General features: G+C 36.6%; 1 pseudogene; it reads left to right on the forward strand.

Annotated features, from left to right (window-relative positions):
- The first annotated feature begins 15,827 nt into the window (after positions 1-15,827).
- LOC117084950 lies at positions 15,828-18,055 on the forward strand (annotated as a pseudogene).
- The last annotated feature ends 332 nt before the right edge of the window (positions 18,056-18,387 follow it).

Here is an 18,387-nt window from a genome sequence, read left to right on the forward strand (position 1 = left end):
CCATATTGTACCTCTACTGGTGCGACAGGTCCTGGGAACAGGCTGAGTGGCCAAGAACCACTTCCTCCTGTCATCCCTGACCCCAGCCTGTGCAACCCAAGCTATCCGCACCCCACCCCCGACAGGGAGCGTGGCCCATCATCTGTCACCCACAAGAGTGATCACGGGGATCTAATTCGCTCTTTTAAAAGGTAAATGTCCTTTTAAATGAAGGACAGAAAGAAAGGGAATTTTTCTTGTTTTCTTTTTTCAGAATTTAAATGATGTTCAAATCCTGAGGTGTTTCAGAAGTCAAATAGTAGTATCTCTTAGATAAGTGTACTCAACATACAAATGAAAATATAAGAAAATACCCTATAATGGCCGGGCGCGGTGACTCACGCCTGTAATCCCAGCACTTTGGGAGGCCAAGGTGAGTGGATCACAAGGTCAGGAGATTGAGACCACAGTGAGACCACGGTGAAACGCTGCCTCTACTAAAAATACCAAAAATTAGCTTGGTGCGGTGGCAGGCGCCTGTAGTCCCAGCTACTCAGGAGGCTGAGGCAGGAGAATGGTGTGAACCCGGGAGGCGGAGCTTGCAGTGAGCCAAGATCGCGCCACTGCACTCCAGCCTGGGTGACAGAGTGAGACTCTGTTTCAAAAAAAAAAAAGCAAAAACCCCTAGAATTTGTAGATAAAGATATAAAGGCATATGGTGCAGGGTATACAATCACGTAGTTCGTATTATACGTTCATATGGAACATACCAAGTCATATTTGACAGTGTTCAGTAGGTGTCAGGTTGAGCTCAAGACAATCATGGTTCTTCCAGAAATATTCTATCCATCATTCTGATCTGTAGAAAAAAAGGCCGTTCTATGTCTTTAGTCTGATTCTGGGGAAGAATTATATCGTTCTTTTACAATATATTAACGTATATATAAACCCTATTCTATATGGGAGACCATCGTTGTTAATAATGTAGAAAGACTTCACTAAAAATTGGACAACCAATTATTTGCTTCTTTATTTTATAGTAAGGATATAATATGGAGACCTCTCTATATATGCTTTTCTCTTTATTCTGCAGAATTAAGACCAAAGATGAATCATTACATGAATAGATTCTCATCAATATGATCATTTAAAAATTGTCAAGGAATATTGCATTTTTAGATTTGATTCTCTAATCTCCTTATAGAAAATCCACAGGTGCTATTATAGGGTACATGGTGGCTTATAGAAAGATTATTTTCAAAAGATTTTTCAATATGAGGGTGGGTGGTTTATAATATGCATAAATCTTTATAAAGAGTTCTCCTTTGAGTCAGTTGTGGAATATGGCAGTGACCACTTCTATGTAGGTATCAAATATCATAAAATCAAATCTCATAAAAATCAGCAAGCCAAAAGTAGACTGATCTCTGAATCACACAGAAATTGTATACAGTGGAGTGGTTGGAGCGATCTGTGTACTAAGGAGCATTTGCTTCATCAATCAGATGTGAATGTGCTATTCTAATACGTGTTTTCTGATTCTGATAGCTTTAACGGTGTACACCTGAGACATAAAAGTTTATACTTTTACCATAATACAGACAGTGGGGTTTCAGAAAGCTTTAGTATGTATAACAGCCTGTCATGACTACTACATTTGACAAAGAAAGTCTCTTTCTCTATTTTTTTCCTACTAAGAAAACAAGAGTTTGGCTTTCATTATGTTCAAGTATTCAGAGAACTTATTATTCATCAAAAAACATACTCTTTAGTCTTTCTTTAAACTGGGCAGACAGACTTTACTACAAATACAAAATAACCCATCTTGGGCTGAGTGAAGTGGCTCATGCCTATAATCCCAGCCCTTTGGGAGGCCAAAGCAGGAGGATCACTTGAAGTCAGGAGTTTGAGACCAGCCTGGCCAACATGGTAAAACCCCATCTCACTAAAAATACAAAAATTAGCCAGTAGTGGTAGTATGTGCCTATATTCCTAGCTACTCTAGAGGCTGGGATGGGAGAATCCCTTGAGTCTGGGAGGCAGAGGTTGTAGTGAGCTGAGATAGTGCCACTGCACTCCAGCCTGGGTGATGGGAGTGAAATCCTATCTGAAAAAAAAAAAAAGAAAAAGAAGAAGAAGAAGACCCAGCTTATTTTTCTGGTCAGCTGATGTTTCTCAGCAAGGGGAATAGCCAAGTAGCAGATAGAAAAGGGGAACACTCTAAATTCAATCCCCAGGTATCCCTGGTTAAGCTGACACTCTCCATTTGAAAACTTTGGACTGATTTCTGTGACTGCATTTTTGGCTAGCCATCCTTGATACATTTTACCTCTTCATATGAGAAATTAAACTGTTTATACTATACATGTCTCATGTTAATGTGCATACCATTTTAAAATTTGCCTTTGTGGTTCAGGGAGAAGTTTATTGAAACTCATCACTACATATAAAACATCAACAACCTTAGCAACAACAAAACATGAGAAGAAAATAACATTTTCTTTTCAGTCATTACCCACAAATCTTGTCAGCAGCATACCTGAAAAAAATAAGTGAAAATGCACCTTATTTTGATTCATATTGCAGTGGCTCAGGCAATACTACTTAACTAAACTGAAAAATTGTATACTGGGTTTATTAGTGCTGATTTTGATACTTTTAGACAGGCTATAAAAATATTATACACATTGGTAACAACCTTTCCTGATAGAGGAGTAGAGTGACAAGGTATATATAAACAAATAAATAAAAGACTGCGTAGATAAGCCAATGCAGTCTACTGTCACATAAATTGTCTGCAAGAGTTAAGCTTAGAGGAAAAAAAAGTTTTGTCCAATTTCTATGATCATTTGCATCATATTTTTGCTACTAATATTTTTTCTTAAATTTATAAAGGACTATTCTAGTAATGGTAACAGTAGTTGGAATAGGTTATTTTCTGTTTACTTTGATACTTACAGGCCATCAGAAGAATGGACATTTTCCTTTAATTCCCTTCCCCCCTTCTGTTTTACATATAGTAAATTTCCAGAAGAAAATAAAAGGATCCAATGTATTTATCCTATGTGAAAATATATTTTCAAATCTAAAAGACTTTATTGAGAAATACTGTAATTATGCTCACCGATTTTACCTAGACAAAGCTGTGTTTGTTAAAATATAAATAAATTTAATTCAGTTACTTTTTCGCCACTTAACCATTATCATCAAAAAGCATGTATTAAAAATATATTTCCATTTAACCTAGTTGTGGTTGCTATACATAAAATTTGATTAGATACAATTACTGGCTATGATTAGATTGTACAGAAAATCAGAAGTTTTGTACTGCAGTTTTCCAATGACTTAGCAATATAGGCAGATAATTTAGGCCAAATTACTCATCCTCACATATTTCAGCCAAATTTAAATCATAACAATTATTGTTATTATGATTTTCAGAGACAGGGTCCCACTCTGTGACCCAGACTGGAATGCAATGGAATGATCACAGGTCATAGTAACCTTGAACTCCTGGGCCAAAGCAATCCTTCCACCTTAGCCTTCCATGTCGACAGGAACACATACACTCACCAGCAGGCTAGAGCAGTGTTTTCGTTTTTGGCAGAGACAAGATCTCGCTATGTTGCCCAGACTGGTCTGAAACTCCTGGGCTCAAGTGATCCTCCTGCCTCAGCCCCCTGAAACACTGGGATTACAGGTGTGAGCCATTGCACATGGCCATTCTTTTTAAATCTTAAAATCTGATATAGTTTGGATATTTGTCTCCATCCATCTCTCATGTTGAAATGTAATCCCCAATGTTGGAGGTGAGGCCTGGTGGGAGGTATATGGATCATGCGGGCAGATCCTTCATGAATGGCTTGAGCCATGCCTCTGGTGATACCCAACTTGAGCCAGACAGACCCAACTCTCGCTTGCTCCTGTTTTTGTCATGTGAAGTGTCTGCTCCTGCTTTGCATTCTGTTGTGAGTAAAATCTTCCTGAGGCCTCCCCAGAAGCAGATGCCAGCACTATGCTTCCTATACAGCCTATAGAACCATGAGCCACTTAAATGTCTAAGGGAACCAAGTGCTAACATCCAAGACACTGGGGAAAAAACCTCAGAGGCATTTTAGAGACCTAAGAGGCAATCCTTCCTATCACAGGCTCTGAGGTCTAGGAGGACAGAATGGTTTTGTAAGCCAGGCCCACGGCTTCACTGCTCTGTGCTGTCTTGAGGCACTGCTCCCTGCAACCCCACCATTCCAGCTCCAGCCATGGCTCAAAGGGCCCCCACGTGCAACACAGGCTGCCACTCCAAAGAGCACAAGCCATAAGCTTTGGCAGCTTCCAAACTGTGTTAAGCCTACAGGCAAATAGAATGCAAGAGTGAAGACTTGGCAACCTCCATCTAGATTTCAGAGAATCTATGAGAAAGTCTGGGTACTCAGGCAGAAGCCTATCCCAGGGGTGGCCCTCAGAGAGAACCTCTTCTAGGTTTGGAGGGAAAGTATGGGGTTGGCGGCCCCACACAGAATTCCCAGTGAGGAACTGCCTAGTGGATCTGTGGGAAGCAGGCCACCATCCCTATGGACCCAAGAATGGTAGATCCATTAGCAGCTTGCACCCCGTGCCTGGAAAAGCTGCAGGCATTCAACAATCTCAGAGCAGACAGGGGAGCTTTACCCTGCAAAGACACAGGGGCAGAGCTGCCCAAGGCACTAGGACTCTACCCCTCATACCAGTGTGTCCTGGATGTGGAACATGTAGTTAAAAGAGATTGCTTTGGAACTTTAAGATTGAATGACTTCCCTACTGGGTTTCAACCTTGCATGGGGTCTGTAGTTCCTTTCTTTTGGATGATATCTCCCTTTTGGAATGGGAATGTTTACCCAATGTATATATCCCCATTGTGTATTAGAAGTAACTAACTTATTTTTTTGTTGTTGTTTATTTTATTTTATTTTACAGGCTCATAGGTGTGAGGGACTTGCCTTGTCTCTGATGAGACTTTGAACTTTAGACTTTTGAATTTATGTTGGAATAAGTAAAGATTTTGGAGGATTATTGGGAAGGCATGATTGTATTTTTCAATGTGGCAAGAACATGAGATCTGGTGGGACCAGGAGTGGAATTGCATAGTTTGGATTTTTGTCCCCATCCCATGTTAAAATGAAATCCCCATTGTTAGAGGTAGGACCTGGTGAGAGGTGTTTAGATTATGGGATGAATCCCTCATAAATGGCTTGAACCATCCCCTTTGTGATAAGCGAGCTCCCACTCTGAATTCACATGAGATCTGGTCATTTAAAAGTGTGTGGCATCTCCTCCCCACACTCTCTCTCTCGCTCATGTTTTTGCTGTGTGAGGTGTCTGCTCCTGCTTTGCCTTCTGCCATGAGTAAAATCTCCCTGAGGCCTCCCCAAAAGCAGATGTTGGCACCATGCTTCCTGTACAGCCTGCAGAACTGTGAACCAATTAAACCACTTTTCTTATAAATTACCTGGTCTCAGATATTTCTTTATAGCAACACAAGAACGGCCTAATGCAATATCCTTACTTCACATATAAGAAAAATAATTCAGTCTTTAATCTATAAATAATTTGAGTGTCAGAATTCTTTTCCTCTCATTTATGTATTTTCATACATAGAAATATTCTTATAAAAACAAGACTAGGCCGGGCGCAGTGGCTCAAGCCTGTAATCCCAGCACTTTGGGAGGCCGAGACGGGTGGATCACGAGGTCAGGAGATCGAGACCATCCTGGTCTACACGGTGAAACCCCGTCTCTACTACAAAATACAAAAAACTAGCCGGGCGAGATGGCAGGCGCCTGTAGTCCCAGCTACTCGGGAGGCTGAGGCAGGAGAATGGCGTAAACCCGGAGGTGGAGCTTGCAGTGAGCCGAGATCGCGCCACTGCACTCCATCCTGGGCGACAGAGCGAGACTCCGTCTCAAAAAAAAAAAAAAAAAACAAGACTAATATTAGATTATGATGTTGTGGGATGGAGAGTTTCTCAACTAAGATCTAATGTTCTACATTAGTTCCTTCATTTTGAGAGTCTTTGTAATCCTCAGCCACCAACTTCACCTGCAGAATTTCGTATCATTGATTGTTAAATTTAAGTACTAGTATAAAAAATTATTTTCCCTGAAAACTACTGAACTCATGAAAAATAATATGGAATGAGAAATACAAACAAAGCTCAAGGTGGGGAAAGATTTTTAAATGAACATGAGCTTCTAGAGAGGTTGCAATCTGATACAAATGCTGTGAACCCCCAGAGGGAAACAGCAATGTGGAATTACCATTAGGTTTCTGAGAATGTGGAAACTATTTTACGTGCCAGGGTATGTGAAGCAAAGCCGAGTTCCCAAATGTGAAACTGTCTGGCAGGCAGGCAGCGTTTTATTTTTAAAAATTTTACAACTCTTGGTTAAAACTTCAGCCATTACATGACACTAGATGGATTATTTTTTTTAATTCTATAGTATAAGCATAGATTTGTATGCATTCAAAGTTTGATAGTATCCAGAAATTTAAAGAAAAACAATTGAATTGCTAGATAACTTAGGAAAACATATTTGCTTTTGACACACAAACAAACAATAAAAACCATTTGGGTTTAAATTTAAGTATATTGCAGTGCTCTTGCTGACTGAGGAATGGAATGGCATTCTGAGAATGGGAGTGGGGTAGAAGAGGGGACAAATACCTCAACAAAATAATAAAGTATCAGTGAACAACTGTGGCTGGGAATGTATCATCTCTTTGAATGAGTGTGCTAGTCTTCTTTCTTCTTTCATAACAATCTGGTTTCTCCATTAAAAAAAATGCAAGTACTTTCAAATGAACTGAAACATTATTCTCACGAAAACATAATCTTCAGATTTTTCCATCATCTACCAAAACTGAAAGTGGAACAGTGTTTTAAGACACTATCCTGCTCATATGATCAGTTCATTTTTATGTTTTTTAAAAAAAATACGTTAATTGCAATGATACTTTTGGTAATTTTTAAGTCATTCTTATTTTCCCACAGTTGTATTCAATTTCTATTCATCATTTCTATTTTTTCTACATTAATATTTTAAATTTTAAATATACTAGTTACTAGAAATATAATTAATAGTTCTTAAAATAATTATCAGATATGGAAACTAGATCTATTCTATTAAATAATAGAAGATTGCATTGAGAAGGAAGAAAACAAGAGGCATGTAATTTTAGAAATGATAGAGTTTTGATCTTGAATCTATGTTTATGATTTTATTTTAATGTCTGTATTTGGTGTTTAGAATTCAAAGAATCACAGCTAATAAAGCTAGCATAATCAAGCATTTATGCAATTGATAGTATCATACTCTCAGAAATCACACATCACATCATCAAGAAACAGAAAGTTACATTTTCCCCAAGATATGGAAACTCTATGAAACAAACATAGAAAAATCTTCCCTTAGCTGCTGTATGTGGTTTCCAAGAGACCTGAAATTCTATTTCATCTTTGGAATTTTACCTGGATCCCATTGTATTCATATCTTCAATTCTCTCAAATGTTGATAATACTCTTTTTTTTTTTTGCATGACCTTTTTTGGTGTATTTTAGTGTTTTCTCTTTATGTCCTCATTTACTTCCAGCTCTGAATTTTTTAAATTTCTTTTTTTATTAAATTACCATTTAGGAAGTTGAGCTTCATTTTAGAATCAGCCCTCTACTCTGTAGACTTTGTCCTCATAATTCACACTGTCTGGATTTTTTTTTTTTTTTTTTTTTTTTGACACAGAGTCTCGTTGTCACCCAGGGTGGAGTTCAGTGGTGCGATCTTGGCTCACTGCAACCCCCACCTCTCAGGGTCAAGCAATTCTTGTGCCTCAGCCTCTCAAGTAGCTGGGATTACAGGCATGTGCCACCATGCCCAGCTAATTTTTGTATTTTTAGTAAACACGGGGTTTTGCCACGTCTTAAACTTTTGGCCTCAAGTGATCCACCTTCCTAGGCCTCCCAAAGTGGGATTTAATACTTCTTTATCAACTGGCATTTGAATATATTCCTGACCATGACCACCAACCTAATAACCTTGCTATACCTACCAGTGTTCTCCAGGTCCTGCCTTTAGGGTTTTCTTATGCCATCCTTGTTCTGACATTCAAAAATGAGACTTTCAAGTTTCACTCCAATGATATCATTAGCTAATCTCTTATCTCCAGATTAAATTTGCAATGTAGATTTTCAAAAATACTTCCGCAACATTCTTAAGAACTATCCAGCATGAAATACAATAACATTGCTTTTAAAATATTTTTCTTCTATTGTTGACCAATATAACTCAATTTAGAGGCTGTATGTGAATGTTAATGTTCACGATTTTGACATTTGGGAATTCCACTTAGAGTTTACACAAAATTAATCAGAAATTTTAAGAGCCTCAGCAAATAATATACTGTAATTGAGCCTTATATTATAGGCCTTACAAGCTTGTGAGTAAGCAGGCCATGTTAACCTTTGTCTCCAATTTGTAATGTTCTGAATGTTCCACTGCAGAATTTTGGGAAGTCTAATACATGACAATAAATTTTCCCTAAATATTTTAAGAAGCCAGGATGCAATTCCATTGTCCACAGAACTAGCCAGTTTGTGGATCATGTTTGCTGGTCCTCCATCAGGATTACATAGTTCAGGCCTATCCAGCCCTCCAAGATGCTGCCTTGCAATAGCATTTCCTGTCTTTAACTCTTTATGTCACCAGTGCAGTTACTATTGCTGTTGGAATTTCATCTCATCACTGTGCTGAACTGAGAGGAAAGTGTCGTTATCTGTGATGGGAGATGGGAAAAGATCTCATTAAAAAGCTGTTCAAGCTTCAGAAATTTACAGTGAGTGCTAAAGGTTTTGCCCTCTCAGCTACGGTGAACTAAGATGATATTCATAGACTGGGCTTCAACAAACTCTCTCTCAGAGATAAAATCTGTCACAGAGATTTTATCATAATTACCATCTATCTAGTCATAATTATCAGAGATCTCACTGCCATTATTACTGCTACCAATTCAGATAAAATAGGAAATCCTCTAAAATTACAATTGAGGATATAACGCATGCCAGGAGTTTGCAATAAGGAGCCCACTCCAGTTTCTGCCTGTCCTTCATTGCTCCCCAGTGCATTCAAAGGGTTGTCTGTTAATTTTCTCCAGTGTTTACAATTTTTATTCATGGGAGGATAGGTCAATGGAACATACGCTGTCATTTATGAAAGAAGGTCATGCACAGCCAGCCAATGGTTGTGCCATATTCTAGTTTATTGTGGAAAAATTTCTTTAGACTTAATACTTTTATACAGATAGGAGACTTGTTTCCAAAAAAATTTATATAAAGGAGCCTCAAGCTTTTTTTTATTTCTATTCGATATGTTCTTTACATGTCATTAATCTTCAAAGCTAGTTGTATTCTTCTGCTATTAAGAACTGTCCAAGTGTTTGTTTTTCTGACATAATTCTTGATACATAGAGCATAAAAAAGACATACAAACAAGAATTTGAAATGACTACTTAGAACTACAAACCTAGAGTGTTTTATATCATCTATTTCAAACTCTGTAAAATAATGTTGTATTTCATATCATTTCCTTTTGTATATGAATAGTATAATAAATAAATAGGTAAATGTCAGCACTGCAATCTTAATTTTTCCATTTTTCAGATTTCTTTTTCAAATATTAAATATTTTAGACTATGCCTATTATTTCTTCCAGTTTAAATTTCTGTAAGTTTATCTTTTTGTTTCTCTCCTTTTTATTTTCTTCTCTCCTGTCAAATTTTCCAGCCAATTTTTAATGCCACACTTCCTTCTTGCTTTGTCTTTTTGAACTAATTCCCTATTTATAGCTTATAAAAAGAACATAATATATACTTAAGTGATTGGGTTGTGTGGGAATTTTTTAAATTCCATTGTCTGTCCAAGGGTGTGTATCACACAGATCTCCCTTCAAGAAGGCCTACCATTTCAGGAAAACTCACAACACCCTACTGGCACACCTTCAGATTCTCCATGGGGCTCAATCTGAGGCTTCATTTCCTCAAGGCTGCTGCAAGACAATGACTGAGTGTGTCAGGGAGTACTACAGATAGAACATTTCAGCCCAATATGGCACTCCTTTAATGACAGACCATTCCTAAGCTCTCCCAATCAACTCTGTCAAAGCAGTTCTACAACACAAACTCTTCTGAGCTCATCCTCCTTTTTCCCTTCTCTTCTTTCATAGGTGACATGTGTGCATTATGTTTTAAAGGCTTTTTTCATCACTCATGAGTCCTCTCTCCTTAACCTTTACAGGAATTTACCACAGTAATTCTCATTTATGTCTAATCATATCTTGAGATCTTCTTCTAAGATACCATGAACAAAGTTGGTATTGAGAGTGGTTCAAGAAAATAAGTAAAAAAGATAGATTTTAGAACTGGTTCACTTGCATCCTGGCTGGCAAGAAGAATCCAATCATGAGTAAACTGTGGGGCACGAGTAGTTTTGTGCAAAAATGGTGACCCAATTGCTAAATATTTCACTGGTAGTAACTTGGAGAAACGTCTATTGGAGGCAAATACCTTGCTGGTGTAATAAAGTAGTCGTTTGTATAATAGGAGAAGGGGAATTGGGGAAATACTACCGGGACAGTGAATATGACTATTCCTTAAGTCGTATTAGTACCAAACAGAGGGAAAATGATAAAGTGATAATATAAACATAGGGGTGTTGATAACGGGGAGGCTATGCTTGGGTAAAGCATGGGGGTAAGAGAAATGTGAGAAATCTCTGTGTCTTCCTCTCCATTTTTCCGTGAACCTAAAACTAAGTGAAATCTAATAATAAAATATTGTTTTATATCTATTACAGTTGAATTATCTAGGATGATTATAGTAATTGAATTAAATCATTTATCAGACTTTCCCTTAATATGTTTTTTCAAAGCCCTCATCCTCTCCAAAATATACATTGGTGTAAGACCATATAGGTTGATTGCTACTAAATGCTGATTAAGAACACCAATTAAGTAATACTTCTTTATGAAAAATATTAGCTGGTGTATCATTAGCTTCTAATTCATTTTCAGTGACTACAATGATTGGAAATCACCTGGCTTGAAATGTATTTCCTTAGAATCTATTATTTTCTCAACTTCTGTTAACTATTCCAAATGAAGCTTTACTCAGATATGTGAAATAACTGTTATTCATGCCTATTTCTCTTTCATGTAGAAGTACTATTTTTATTCAGATGCTTTCAGAAAGGTTTGAGAAAATTAAAATATCATTAATGTAATTTTTGATGAAATTATTCTTTAGTATCATATGCTTTGTAGCCTTGGGACTGATGTTTTGGATCATTCAATCATTATAAAAAGAAAATGTCTGACATATAACCAATACTCAAAGCTAGACTTGTTGTCATAGAAAACCATAGTAGCATTCTTCCTGTCAGAAAAAGTGTGACTGCGCGTCTGTGGTCCCAATTTCTTGGGAATCTGAGGCGGGAAGATTGTTTGAGTCCTGGAGGTCAAGGTTTTAGTGAGCCATGATTGCTCCACTGAACTCCAACCTGGGTGACAGAACATGAACCTGTCTCAAAAAACAAACACAAAATGAAAAAGCCTGAATTAATTTCCAATTCAAGTAAATATATGTCAATATTCATCCAATGAGGATAATTTCAATTCTGAATTCTAATTCTAAGATACATAAATAGTTAGATAATAGCTGGATAGATGATATATAGATGCTTGGATAGATACGATATAGGGCTTTGTCGGGAGTTTTATGACTAATACTTTGCTGCTTTCATCCTTAGAAACAGTGCAATATTAGACAGAACGATGAACAAATAAAGGTCATCAAATGAAAATTATTGCTGTAAAAGTCAGAGGGTAATTATGAAAGGAACACAGGAAAAGAGACCCTGCATGACGGCCTCACCCATACAAAAGGATACATAATGGGGTTCAAAATCTAACAATTGTTATCCTTACAATTATCTGTGCCCATTTACCACGTGAGAAGTCTTCCTGATCCTCCCCACCAAGGGTACTCATACCCCAATTTGATGATCATTGCTATAAAAATATTTGTATGATTTGTTTATACTTAAACTCTTTTTGAGTGGTTTATATAATTAATTGTTTGGAAGAAAATATTAAATACCACATCGTATCATCTGATTTCTTTTTCACTTAAAGTTCAATTACCCAAAGATGTCATTAAAATTTAGTACAACAGGGAAGACACTTAAAAGTATTTACATGAGCTCCCTCTTCCTCAACACACACAGGCCTTAATTTCCATTGTCTTCTTCAATTTCAAATATGTCTTTGGTATAGTTTCTATGGTATATCAAATATATTCAGATCTGTTTATGGAATAATAGAACAAGATATTATCTGCCATCACTCCAACTTTGATAAATGATTAATTTTATTCCATATAATAAGGCAGAGAAGAAGTAGGCATAATTTAAATGTGTTTTAAATATCACTACACATGGCCATCAGTATATTTTTCAAATGCACAGCAAACAACTGTTTCATACTTCTTCTCTTAAAATTCCATAGAGAAAATATTTCCCTTAGAGTGTTTAAGATATAAAAGGTCTTCCCGAAGAAGTCATTCAGTTTGACTCACAATAGGAATAAAACATTTCAGATCAACGATCTACTTGAAATAGGATTTGTGAATTGTTTCCGAAGTCTGAATAGATCTTTGGGAAAGGTTACACATAATGAGATTGAATGGTAATGAAAAAAAATGAGAGATAGAAAACTTATAAAAAGGCATAAGCAGCTGAGTCCTAGGTATTTGATGTTATAGCTGGAAGAACAATTTTTAGCTATGGTCAAAACTTTCCATGTGTTAGAGAATAATAATAGCAATGTTTACAAGCGCCTCCTAATGAAGTAGAATTTTAAAGAAATTATTTCTAGCTCCTGTTTTAACAAGGAAATTTTACAGATATTTAAGAAGTAGAAGTTAAAATAATTCCCCTACACAGGTTTCAGGTGTACTGAACACTATTTCAATGTTGCTGACTAGTTTCAGTGTCGCTTTCAATAATTCATGTCCAAATCATTGTTTTTTTTTCAGGAAGCAGACTTGGTAAAGAATCCTGTCCTATTCCATTGCTGACTCACCTATTCCTTTCTCCTTACCACCTGATAAGTATGTTTCTAATTGAAATGCATAGTAAAGTTTGCCTGTCCAAAAAAAGAAATGGAGAAAAATTGTTTATAGTTAATCTTATTTCAGTTTGACTGCTTAAAATCAAAATTAAATCCTCTTGAATTCAGAATAAAGAAAAAAGAATACAGTGCCATTTTTCAAGCACCATATATTGAAGATTTATTTATGGCAAGAAATAGGTTACTATTTTCTGAAATAAATGCTTTTTATAATAGCCCAGTTTATTTTATATCACAGATGGATGGGTGAAAGAGCAATGCATTCTTTATAGAATGCTAATAAAACCATATTGAGCATGCTAAAATATAAACAAAAACTCATATACCTCTTCATTATTTACAATGTAAACATCGAAAAGTTGGAAAAAATGTATAAAAACTCATCGCCATGTGGTACAGGCTGTGGCGTTTTCGATATTATTTATAGCTTAATGAACTGCTCCTAATACTTCACACTTTTTTCTGTTAACTGGCTTCTCTATTACATACATAATCATCTTCACTCTCAAAACAGCATCTTTCTTAACATGCCTATTACTCTTGATGGCACCATCGGCCTCCCAGTCACTGGGTCTCAAATCTTGGTGTCATTTTTAACTGCTTTTGTTTTCTTTTCTTTTTTTTTTCTTTCTTTCTTTTTTTTTTTTTTTGCCACTCACATAATAAGAAATCAGTGCTATATATTCCACTTCTATGATTTTCTTACAGATATCCCTTATTTTCCATTTTCACTGCTATCAGTCCAGTTTAGACTTTTATTAACTTTCACCTAACAAATTATGGCCAAGTAAAATCAGGCCTGCCACCTGTCTCATAAATAATTTTTTATTGGTACACAGCCGTGCTTGTCCATTTGCATATCATCTATGGTGCTTTTACTCTTCAACAATACAGTTGAGTAGTTGTAATAAAGACAATATGGCCCACAAAGCCCAAAATGTTTACTATCTGGCCTCTCACAGAAAACATTTGTCATCCTCTGACCTAAAATATTGTTGTAAGAATTCTTAATGGTCTCATTATCTCCAAATTCATCTAAAGTTAATCCTCACATCAATCTGTCTATTGGATCTTTTTGAAACATTAATATTCATGAAAGTCTCATGCTCAAATCCCTCAAAGCCTCATGCTTACTCATACACTAACACACATAATTCTGAGCCTAGTAAAAGTCCTACCTGTGCCCATATGAACGGATAAGGACTTTGTTTCCTGGGTATGTATGGCCTTGAACTTCCCAGTTCAACTTGGAAAATCCATCTTTGTGCTGTAGAAATACTGATGATGGTAATTAGAAGCCCATCTAAAATAATACCTACTCCTGGAATCTTTCGCCAATACATCCAGCCATAGACAAACTTGCATACTTTCCTCAGAAGATTTTCCATTTGCTATAGCCATTTGTCATCCACTCTCACTACACTGCAAGCTTATTGAAGAACAAAACTTTGCCCTACTTCATCTGCTGTTAGTTCTGATTTGGTTCGTTGCATTTGTTTATTTAACAGACATCTGTTTTATAACCTATACATCCTCAGCACTGTGCTGATAAAGAAGGATGCAAGGAAAATATAGTTGCTGCCCTCAAGGAGTTGACTTAAGACTTTTAAAAGTAAATAATATAGTATAATGACATTAATGTAAATGTATACCCAAAAGGAAGCTAAGACTTCTACTTAAGCCAGACTGGAAGATAAGGGAAGGAGCCTCAGTGCAGTAGGCAACTCAGTGGTATTGGGTAGGAGTTAGCCCCAGTGCAACATGATTGAGGAACATTTTAAACAAAGAAAAAGATATCAGTCAGGTGCAGTGGCTCATGCCTGTAATCCCAGAACTTTATTTAGGAGGCCAAGTGGGGCAGATCACCTTAGGTCAGATGTTCAAGGCCAGCCTGTCCAACAAGTTGAAACCCTGTCTCTGCTAAAAATACAAAAATTAGCTGGGCATGCTGGGAGGTGCCTGTAGTCCCAGCTACTTGGGATACTGAGGCGTGAGAATCACTTGAACCTGGGAGTCAGAGGTTGCAGTGAGCATTTGAGTTACTGCACCCCAGCCTGAGAGACAGAGTGAGACTCAGTCTCAAAAAAAAAAAAAGGTACTGGAGATAGGATTTGTTAACTAAATATAAGGAATCATTATGAGAATTTTTACAAATATGTAGGTAGATTATAAAAAAAAAACTCAAATAGTTCACCATTTCTCATAGAATCATTAGAAGTTCTATGAGGCCACGTGTGTTCCACTTCATTCTGCATCTCATCTGTCATCATGCTTCCCCAGTCTAATTGTCTTCCAGCAACTCTGTCTTCTGAACTGCTCTCACTGTGCTTTATCTGGCCTGACAGGCTTTCCACTTGCAGTTCCCCACCTGGAACTCTCCCTTTTCTACCTTATAAACCAGTTAACTCATTGCTCATACTTCAGATCTCCTCAAGTTTTCCTTCCTCTGAAAAGCCTTTCCTGATTTCCCTGATTAAGCTAAACGTTCCATTAAATGTGTTCCTGGAATTAAATACCTCTCTTTGTAAGCTCTCAACATAGCTGGACTTTCATGGTTTTGGTTTTTGTTTTATTTTGTTTGTTTTTTGATTATTTGTTTAATATCTCTCTCATAACCTAGAGCAAAATATCCAGGAATGCATGAAGTGTTACCGCTGTATCCTCAGTGCAGAAAACAATTGTTCTCTGAATGCCTTAGAACACATTAAGAAAACTGTATAATGTTTACTTAATAGAATAATTAATTACCTGTAATTAATAAATAGAGGAGGACGAAGTGAAAAATATTTTAAGATTTATGACTTGGTGCTGAGCACATGGTTGAATGTTTATTATGTAGCAAACACAACAGCCTAGGGAAATATGAGGGATATGATTACTTTTGATTTTTGACATGGTATTTTTTTACATGAAAGATGAATTAGAATGTTAGTCTGGAGGTTAGAAGAAAAAGTCTGAGTTAGCAGTAGGTATTTTGAATCTTTCATTGTAGTTAGTGAGATAACCCAAGCAGAATATATCTAATTAAATAGGAATTTCAAGAAGGGCACCCTGAGAAATAACTGTGTAATGGAAAGGCACTTTAGTAAGCAAGGTCTATGAATTTTTTTTTTTTTTTTTTTTTGGCAGAGTCTCGCTTTGTCACCCAGGCTGGAGTGCAGTGGTATAATCTTGGTTCACTACAACCTCCGCCTCCCAGGTTCAAGAGACTGAACTGCCTCAGCCTTCCAAGTAGCTGGGACTACAGGCACATGCCACCATGCCTGGCTGATTTTTGTATTTTGAATAAAGGTGGGGTTTCACCATGTTGGCCAGGCTGGTCTTGAACTCCTGACCTCAAGTGATCCACCTGCCTTGGCCTCCCAAAGTGCTGGGATTACAGGCGTGAGCTACCACACCCAGCCTATAGACAGACTTGATGGCACAGAGTAGTAGAAATAAAATCAATAAATAGTATTTAAAAACCAGTAGGGGAACAAGTTTTGAAAAGGAGGAAACTTTACTGATGGACACTGGAGTGCTTCAAATCTAACCAAACTCACCAATGAGTTACATATTTCAAAGAACATATAGATGGAGAAAAACAAGGTTGCATTCATGAGTAGTACATATTTCTTCCATGTCTTTAAGACTCTAGAACTTTTCCTCCTGGGAAAGTTCTTTCAGTGTGGGAATGGGAATGTCATATAGATTTGAGAGTTGGCTAGGATACAATGAATTTGGACTAGGAAGATCCAAGCTTTTTACCTTCTACCTGTGTGACTCAGACTATTTCTATTTCTTCTGGTTCTTCAACTGAACAGTGGAGATAATAGTACATATTTTCCAGAGTTACTTGGTTTAAGGAAAATATAAATAAAGAGATTTCATTTTTTCTCTATATTATATTTTTGTAGAAACAGTCTATTTTAATGCTAGTTTGAAGATTACGAAAGGTAAAAATTCTGGCCTTTTTCCTTACAATAACATCCCGAAAACTATTCAAAGTACTTTTTTACAGAAAATGCAATAGCAATGCATTCCACAAAAATTGCAAAGTCTTAGCAAAATCTATGTGACAAGGTAAGAGAACTCAGAAAATTGTTTTATAAATCTCTCCACCTGCAACAATGTAAACAAATATTATAAACAGAATCCATGTTCAAATTAAATTCTGGATATTTAATTACCCATAGACATCCTAAAATGGGTGAACAATTGTCATCATGTAGCCCTATGTAAATAACTGTTAATATTGTTCATAAATAGGTTGGCAATATAAAGTAAAATAAAACTCAAATTCAAGGGTGGATGAGAATTCTATTAGCATTAAAGTATTTCTATGGTAAAGTGTTTTATCCACTTCAGAATCATCCAAAACACAATGTGCTCTTAATGAATAAATAATTCCTAAAAAGTTTAAAAGTCTCTCTTTTGCTGAGGCCCCTGGCACTGGCAGGGCGGGCAAGTGCCATGTACTTCATACTGCTAGGAAGCTCTGTAGTCACCGAAGAGACCAGAAGTGGCATGATAAACACCAGGAAAGTCCATTTAGGCACAGCCCTGAAGGCCAACTCTTTTGGAGGTGCTTCTCCCGCAGAAGGAATTGTGCTGGAAAAAGTGGGAGTTGAAGCCAAACAGCCAAATTCTGCCATTAGGAAATGTGTCAGGGTCCAGCGCATCAAGAATGGCAAGAAAATCAGAGCCTTTGTACCCAATGATGGTTGCTTGAACTTTATTGAGGAAAACGGTGAAGTTCTGGTTCTGGATTTGGTCTAAAAAGTCATGCTCTTGGTGATATTCCTGGAGTCTGCTTTAAGGTTGTCAAAGTAGCCAATGTCTCTGTTTTGGCCCTACACAAAGACAAGAAGGAAAGACCAAGATCATAAATTTTAATGGTGAAAACACCATAGTAATAAATTTTCATATGCAAAAAATAAAAGTAAAGATAAAAATAAAAATAGTTCTGCTCCAAATAAGTTTTTTTATCAACACAGCATTTAGGGAGTTCTTACTTAATTGGTATTATGTGCTATCCAAGGACTAATTTAAAGAACTTAAATGATCATTGTCGCTATGCTATGGAGTATGAGATAAATATATTGTTAGAAGATCTATCTTGTCTTTTCTTTAAAACTAAATTTTCCATTAGAATGCTATATGCTCCCATATTTTATTTTATTTTAGTATTTACTTCTTTGTTTGCATACATAACATTATC

This window comes from Trachypithecus francoisi, unplaced genomic scaffold (assembly GCF_009764315.1).
Source record: "Trachypithecus francoisi isolate TF-2019V2 unplaced genomic scaffold, Tfra_2.0 Lachesis_group1, whole genome shotgun sequence".
NCBI lineage: Eukaryota > Metazoa > Chordata > Mammalia > Primates > Cercopithecidae > Trachypithecus > Trachypithecus francoisi.